A 9,098-nucleotide genomic window follows, 5' to 3' on the forward strand; every position below is an offset into this window, starting at 1 on the left:
ATTAATTCCTTATTAATCATTAAGATTTCCCATCAAAATACGAGGAATTTTGATAAACGCACTAACGATTATTTCTGAAAAAAATGATAAAAATTGGAAAACCAATTGGCTATTGAATTTGTATCATCACATTTTTTTAGTGTTATTGTATTTATTGTGTTTGTCTATTTATTTGATCATAGTTAAATGAATTTATTTATATTTGAACGCTCTTTCATATATGTAATTAATTATAGCCATTAAAAAACTACTATTGTGAGGTGAGTCAAACACTGTAATTCATGCATATCAAGTTAAAATAAGTGGTGGATGATCTTAGTGGTTAGCGTTTTCTTTTTCAACTCACTACGTACTGAATTTAAACCCTTCATCTCTTTCAGTGTAAATTAGTATAAAATATCTTTTATGCTCAAAACAATTCCCATCAAATCATACAAAAATATAATTTCAAATTGAAATGACATGAATTTAGATATAAATGCAATAATATATATATATATATATATATATATATATATATATAATGGGGGCACCCTCTTAACCGTTGGATTTGACTTTAATGAAATTGTGTGGCCTGTGATATAATCGCAATCATACAATTTCATTAAAGTCAATCCAACGATCAAGAAGGTGTCCCCATTTTTTTAGAAAAATGGGGATCCCTCTTATTAAAGGGCATGTATATATATATATATATATATATATATATATATATATATAACTATAGCTTTAGTGGGTTAATTAATTAATTGTTAGGGGAGAGGAGAATCGGTGGAGATCGAACCCACACTAGAATGCATAAACATGATTGATTTTCTCCATTGAGGTAAAGCGTCATTTGCGATTTTATGTAATTCTTAAGATCATCAAATTATTCATTCATAGTAAATGTTATTCAATTCCTTTTACTATAGTTACTATTGTGCATTATAAATGTTATTCAGTTCCGTAACGAAACCAAACCGAACAAATCTCGAATCAACAATACTGAAAAATTTCCTTAATCTCAACCGTTCAATCAAAGTTAACATTTCTTTCTTTCTTTCTCTCTGTCTATTTGTCTCTCTGTCTCTCTCTCTCTCCCTCACCTCACTCAGATCACTCTCTCTAGTCTTCTGCCTAACCTTGAACCTCGAATCCCCGATCTTTCTCTTCTCTCTCTCCTCCACACACAGTGGGTTCTTTCTTTTCGTTGCAAAAAATGCTCGATCATCATCTCACTTCTCTCTCTAGAAACCAAGGAAAACTGACACACCTCGATCCTAAAATCAGGGCGTGCTGGCCGTCACGTGGGTGTGACGTAACCAAAAGTGCGATGCGGAAGCAAAAAGGTAAAAGAAATACGAAGGAATAAAAACCAACTACTAGCAAAATATCCAACTAACATGCTAGAGTGGGTTTAAGTGTGAAACACACATAATCAGAACATAAGTACTAGGTGCAGTCAAGTAGGACCATTACTAAATTACAACACCCGAAGGTGAGTCATACATTTAAGTAGTCTGTCAGAACGTCGTGGGAATCCTCATGAGTCACCAACACTGCTAACTAGTACCTGGAGGGGCGCAAAACAAGATTGAGTGGGTCAGTAAAACAAAGCTTTTCGAAAATATTTCGTTTAATAATACATCTAACCCCTCGCTGTAAAACCTATATACTTTCGCATACAAAATAGTATATATATAACCATATATAACAGCAAAATAATTCAAATCACAAGTCTTTAACACTTTTCAGAAAAATATGCCATGCTATGCTTCAAAACATAATAAGGATGCATCAATATAACAGGTGAAATAAGGAATCAACCGGAGACTCTGCAGTTGTCCTGTACAGCTAATTCTATCGCTCAATATCCAATCCAACCGAAGTCATTAACTATGACCTGTACGGCACTACTCTGCACATAAGTCGGAACTATCTGAAGTAGTCTGTACGACAAGAATGGTGTAAGAATACGCTCTAGTGCTTCTCTTATCAACAGCTGTATAATAATCTAAAGTCACCTACAAGTCGGAACCACCTCTAATGGTATGTACGACATGTCAGAACCACCTCTAATGGTCTGTACGACATGCACCTACTTGGATCCAAGGTGAGCGTGTGGTGCGGGGTGAATAATATAAGCACTAACACCAGGGGTGCAGGTTATGAGCTCTCAACACAATTCACATCATCAATAAATCACATGAACAACATAAAACTCACCTGATACTCACCTGTGGGTCCACAACACCATTTAACATATATGCATCAAATACTAGTTCATATATTTCATATAATATGTATGCATGACATTTTAAAACATACTATCATTTAAATTCAATTTCTGGGAAAAATCAGTAGTATATAGGTATATACAGAAAATAACTACCCACTCACTGGTATGTCGAAGGGTCGTAACCCCCGTGACACCCTTGAATGCTCTCGTCCTCGAGATAGGTCTCACCTATATGTGAAACAACTGTAAAAACGTTATTTAAAAGCACATAACCAACAATACGTAATAACTTCTCATACGATACTCAATTTGGGTATATGAATATACCACAGTGACCTACTCGACGTCACAGACGTCGAGATATTTTTAGAATAATTTTTCAACGCCGCACGCGCCCCCATGCGCCGGGAGAGGCACGGTGCTAAGCGCCCCCACGTGCGTCATCCCCTACCTCCAGACGCCGGAAAATCTCGCCGGCACCGGAAAACTGGGCAGACCTGTAAATGTCCTTTTCTTGCTCGATTTTGCACCATTTTCCATGAAATTTTCACCAAAATGTCACAAATCACGAGAGGAAAAAGGCTATACCTCTTTGGAGCCTCAAACCTTCGAAATCACGTCGGGAAATTTCTACCAAAACCGGCCACCTTCGAACCTTATGATCCTAACGTCCAAAACCTTCAAACGAACGTCCCCGAGCTTCGTGGGAACCTCCTAGAGCTCACCGTGAGCTTGGATTGTCCTAAAAACCAACCATTACAAAGTTCGTGAACAGTTATATCAAACGGGGTTACGGTTTCGACGTGATTTCGAGGGTTTCCAGTTCTAGAAGTAGTACCAATCAATTCAGGAGGTTGTAAGGATGAAGGAACTCACCTTTTTTATGTCGATCTGCGAAGTTTTGAGGGGTTTGGTTCCTTGTCTGTACAAGTTCGAAAAAGAGAGAGAGAGAGAGTGAACTGAGAGGGAGGAGAGAGAGAGAGTACAGGGTGAGTGTGTACGTGTGTCCCGTGTGTGTGTGTGGTCCAACCAATTCAAACCACAAGCCAAAAATTCTTTAAGTCCTTAGTTCACTTTAGGTCAAACTTTAACAATATTACAAAATTAATCCAACTTAAATAAGTCACATATAAGTCACCACTTGACGACCAAGGACAAATTCGTAACTTCATATCCTCGAATATGAAATTCTAGGACGGGTTGTGACAAAAACCCTTGGGGGCTAAAACCATAGAAACTAGAAGGCAAAAGCAAGGTTCCAAAAAGCGCTAGGGGTTAGTCGGGCCACGCCTAGAAGATTTTATGATTATAATTAATTTATTATGTAACATATAAATAGAATAATATATAGATTATAAAGTATTAAAACATATTGAAAGCATGGGAAACAATCATATAATAAGTATTCATCCAAGTATCAACAAGTATGTTACAAATTAATGAAAAATAAAATGCAAAATGAAAGTTATCTATTTTCTGTCTAAGTGAGAGTTGAGATTTAGACGGGTGCCTTAGTAAGTCTAGACGGGCACCTAGGTGGTTTTAGACGTTCTTCTTAATTTTCAAACGCCTAGGGATTAATCACGGCAGCCTTGGAAGGGCATAGGCGGCGCTAGGCCGGTATTTTTAGAACAGTGGACAAAAACAATTGAGGAGCAGGAATAGCTACAATGCGGCTACCAACGTCTCCCAAGCCATTATTGTAGCTCCTGATTGGAGCTCCACTCCTAACATCTACAAAGCAGTTGTTGCTTTCCTCAAATGGACTCTGTCTTCTTCCTCTCTCAAGAAAACTTTACGTTGTGTTTTATTAGAACTATTAGTTGTCCTTCTCTCTCTAGATTTAAGGATTCAAGGGTGGAATTAGGGTTTATTTTACTATATCATACATTGTCTCTTCAATGTAAGCAATTATTAGACTAATGCACTAAATTAATTTCTAATTTAGAGTGCACAATTAGATTTCTGGAGTGCCAATAACAGTTTATTTTACTATAGCATACATTGTCTCTTCATTGTAAGCAAATTTTTTTCTTCACATGGGTAATTATAACTCTTAACATTTGTTTAATTGGCAAATTCTTAACTAAGAAACATTTATCTTTGTCTCATATATAGTATATAGGAGATAAATTACGTTCCTATATGTATTCAAAAAATTTATTTCTCGGATAAGTAAAAATAGCTAATGATATTTTATAAGTTTGATCACTTCCATAAGTTGTAGTGGTTTCAGTATGTACATCCTGCTAAAACCACGTTAATTGTTGTAAGCTCATACCAGAAAAAGTAATAAGTTATAAGTAAGCGGCACAGTTACTTTCTCGTCTTGTATTTACTCAAAAATTTTGTACTGAATAATTGTGAATTTATTTCCTCTGTAATACATCCACATATATGTTTAAATTGTGATTTAATCATTTTCTCTGTTAGGAATTTAGGAGACGATCACACTGGAAATAGAAGACTGAAAGCCATTAAAATTGGCCTTGAGTCTTTTCATGTACAATTAGTTTTGAGTTAGATGCTCTATTTTAACATGATACCAAATCCAACTATCTATATGTTGAGTCTTATAGCCTCACATGCTCCCCATACTGTTTGTAATGGACTATGATAGTTTCTTTTCTTCGGCACTAGATATGTAATACTTTGATCATGATATGCTCCCCAACTAGGGCAAATACCCATTGGTTATGTGTAACCGCGGTTATCCGCCTATTTAAATTTGACGGTTACGGTTATTTTCACATTCCGACCCCGGTCCATCACATCCCGGGCCCGTTCCACCACCATAGCACGATATTGTCCGCTTTGGGCTTACCATTCCCTCACGGTTTTGTTTATGGGAACTCACGAGCAACTTCTCAGTGGGTCACCCATCATGGGAGTGCTCTGGCCTCCTTCTTGCTTAACTTCAGAGTTCCTATGAAACCCGAAGCCAATGAGCTCCCAAAATGCCTCGTGCTAGGTAGGGATGGGAATATACATTTAAGGATCACTCCCCTGGGCGATATGGGATGTTACAATCCACCCCCTTAGGGGCCCGACGTCCTCGTCGGCACATTTCCGGCCAGGGATTGGCTTTGATAACTTTTTCACATCCCGGCCCAGGTCCACCACATCTCAGGCCCGTTCCACCACCGTAGCACAATATTGTCTGCTTTGGGCTTACCATTCCCTCACAGTTTTGTTTTTGGGAACTCACGAGCAACTTCCCAGTGGGTCACCCATCCTGGAAATGCTCTGGCCTCCTTCTTGCTTAACTTCGGAGTTCCTATGGAACCCAAAGGTGATCCTTAAATGTATATTCTCATCCCTACCTAGCACGAGGTCTTTTGGGAGCTCACTGGCTTCGGGTTCCATCGGAACTCTGAAGTTAAGCGAGTAGTGCGCGAGAGCAATCTCATGATAGGTAACCCACTGGGAAGTTGCTCGTGAGTTCCTAAAAATAAAACCGTGAGGGAATGGTAAGCCCAAAGCGGATAATATTGTGCTACGGTGGTGGAATGGGCTCAAGAAATGGTCCACCTCGGGCTGGGATGTGACAAATGGTATCAGAGCTTAACCCTGGCCGTGGTGTGCCGACGAGGTCGTCGGGCCCCTAAGGGGGGTGGATTGTAAGATCCCACATCGCCCAGGGGAGTGATCCTTAAATGTATATTCTCATCCCTACCTAGCACGAGGCTTTTTGGGAGCTCACTGGCTTCGGGTTCCATCGGAACTCCGAAGTTAAGCGAGTAGCGCGAGAGTAATCTCATGATGGGTGACTCACTGGGAAGTTGCTCGTGAATTCCCAAAAACAAAACTGTGAGGGAATGGTAAGCCCAAAGCGGACAATATCGTGCTACAGTGGTGGAACAGGCTCGAGAAGTGGTCCGCCCCGGGCCGGGATGTGACAGTTATGGTAAGCATTTAGATAAATAAACGGTTATGGGTATAACCGTTTACTCGTGAAATTTAAATGGGCGATTATGGGTATTACCCGCGGTTATAAACGGGTACCCATTTAACCGTTTATTTTAATATATGTAAAACAAAAAAACAAAAAAAATAGTTTCTAACTAGGTTTAGTATCCCAAGATATATTTGGTAATAAAGGCCCATAATATATATGCCTCACTTGAGAGAAAAATATAGTTGATAGAACGGGCTAATGTTTAATATATGTGATTGAATATGCTAAAACATTAGAGTGTTTGACAGTTTTGTTTTGGAGTCTTTTGGAGTTTTGACCAATTCAAGATAATGATTAGCTTGAGCATTTAGAAACATGTTATTATCAGATGATGCGTGTATATATATATATATTTAATTGGCCTCGAGTTTTCAATAAATATTTGACCCCAAAATTAGAAATCGATTAAATGGCTTGGATCGATGAACATATGTTTCTAAATAAAAATCCAAATATTTATCAAATTAGCTTATTAGCATACTAATGCGTACTTACATATGTTTGTACCATACTTGACCAATCCCGAAACTACTGAGCACTGTTCAACGTTATACCGTCAAGAACCCATAAGAGTTTCCCTCCAACCAAGAGGCCAATCACAGCGCGACACGTGTCGACATCAAAAGCCAATCATAGCGCAACACGTGTCAACATCAGAAGCCAATCACAACACGACACGTGTCAATGTCAGAATGAAACTAGAAACTCTCTTCTATAAATAGAGATCATTCTCTCACAATATTTCCTAGTGTCATTTGTACTAAATCATTCACTTGTACTTACTAAAGGAGAGCTTGAACCTATGTACTTGTGCAAACCCTTCACAATTAATGAGAACTCCTCTACTCCGTGGACGTAGCCAATCTGGGTGAACCACGTACATCTTGTGTTTGCTTCCCTGTCTCTATCCATTTACATACTTACCCATACTAGTGACCGGAGCAATCTAGTAAAGGTCACAAGCTTAACATTTTCTGTTGTACCAAAGTCCTCACTAATTTTGTGCATCAACATTTGGCGCCGTCTGTGGAAACGACACTTATTCCCACTCTCTTCAGCTTTGTCAAGCTGGTTTCCACCATTCGTACACTCTCTTTTGACCAGGCATCCCTTTCCACCATGGGGAGCAAAGGAAGCCACAGCACACAGAATGACACCCCTCTTGTACCTAGTGCGAAGCAACGAAAGAAGGAAGGAAAGAGGGTTGCTCTTTAAGCTAAAGTCGATGAGCTAGAAACTCAGAAAAACAAGATGGCAATGAAGAATGAGGTTCTCCAGGAGCAGTATGAGAAGCTATTTGTGACGCTCCACGAAACTAGGCATACTCAAACACGCAAGCTCGTTACCCATGTGGACATCAACCATCATCTGGGTGCCCTCCAACACGAAGGGTCACCTTCATTCGACATGGGTATCCCTGATGAAGAAAGAGTTAATCATCAAAACATTGATCAACATGAGACATCTCTCAACTCAGCTGCTTCGACCCGAAGCAGGAGAAGTGGAGGAAGACACCTCCTTGCAGAAGGGTTGGAAGGATCGAAAACCGTTTATCGTGACTGCCGAGACTTCCTAAAGCAACGTCGAGAGAATCCTCTCCACATATGCTCAAAGATCAATGACCCAAGGGTTTCTGAAAGACTCGGTCCTCTCCCACGACCCAGTCCATCTGCCAATCTAGGGAAGGAACGACAGGTCCCAGAGGGATATGAAGGTACAAGGGACTCTGAGGTATTCCGACAAACTCGCCCTAGAAGTCAGTACGGCGAGTCCAAGGAAAAATCACACGTCTTTGCTCAAACTTTCCTACTTCCAAGAGGCGATGGAGACTTACGAAAGAAAATCCCAGTGGTACATGACTCCACTCAGGACCCCCTTGTTCTACAACTCTTTAAGGAAGTAAACAATTTGAAGGCCGAACGTCAGGCTGAGATACCTGATTGGAACCAACACAGGCCTAGCCCTCTCATAAGGAGGATCCTCAACACCCCCTTCAAGCAAAGACAAAACAAAAGCTTGGTTTACAACTCTATACTGGAAGGGAAGACCCAATTAAACACCTTAACCTTTTTGAGTCCACCATGGCATATCGGATGCAAACCGACGAAGAGTGATGTTTTCTCTTCCCCTCCACCCTCTCTGGCGGAGCTCTAAATTGGTATTGTCGTCTTCCACCTAAGACAGTAGACTCATTTGAGGAACTGAGGAAACTGTTTGTATCTCAACACATCTTCCAGACCGATCGCTTGCATTCTGCAGATGACTTGTACACTATTCGCCAGAAGCCGGACGAGTCATTACGAGAGTATGCCGGTCGTTTTAGCCATGAGTATTCTCGTTGCACTGAGGCAGATGACAAGACCGCCCTCAAGGCCTTCACAGCAGGCCTACGTGATTGTTTCTTCAAGTACATGATCAATGCCAACACTTGGAAGACTTACTCTAAGGTGATGGCACAGGCTTACAACCATGCCTTTGTCGAGGCAAGGACATATCAAGGGAAACCCCCCACAACCACCCCTTATCAGTAAGTAGGGAGTGGTAGCTAGATCTAACCAAATGAGAAGACATCGACCTTCCATACGGCAGCAGTGCCTCCCCCTGCCTTACTTCATACTTTGCCAAGTCAACAGACATATCAATCTCAGGGCAAAAGGAAAGATTTCCATCCTCACCAGTCTCATTTTAGTAAAAGGAGTAAGAGACACTACCGCGATAACCAAGGGTATCGCCATGATAATCCCCGACCGCAGACAGTCAACACAGTGAGTCAAGAACGCGTCAGGACAGCCCCTACCCCGAGGTATGAGGCATATACACCTTTGAACGCCACATGCGTAACCATTTACCCCAGCATAGCACACTTGATACCAAAGCCAAAATCGAGGCACCCGGATTACAAGCCCACGAAAAACACGA

The sequence above is a fragment of the Malus sylvestris genome, chromosome 1 (assembly GCF_916048215.2).
Source record: "Malus sylvestris chromosome 1, drMalSylv7.2, whole genome shotgun sequence".
Taxonomy (NCBI): Eukaryota; Viridiplantae; Streptophyta; class Magnoliopsida; order Rosales; family Rosaceae; genus Malus; species Malus sylvestris.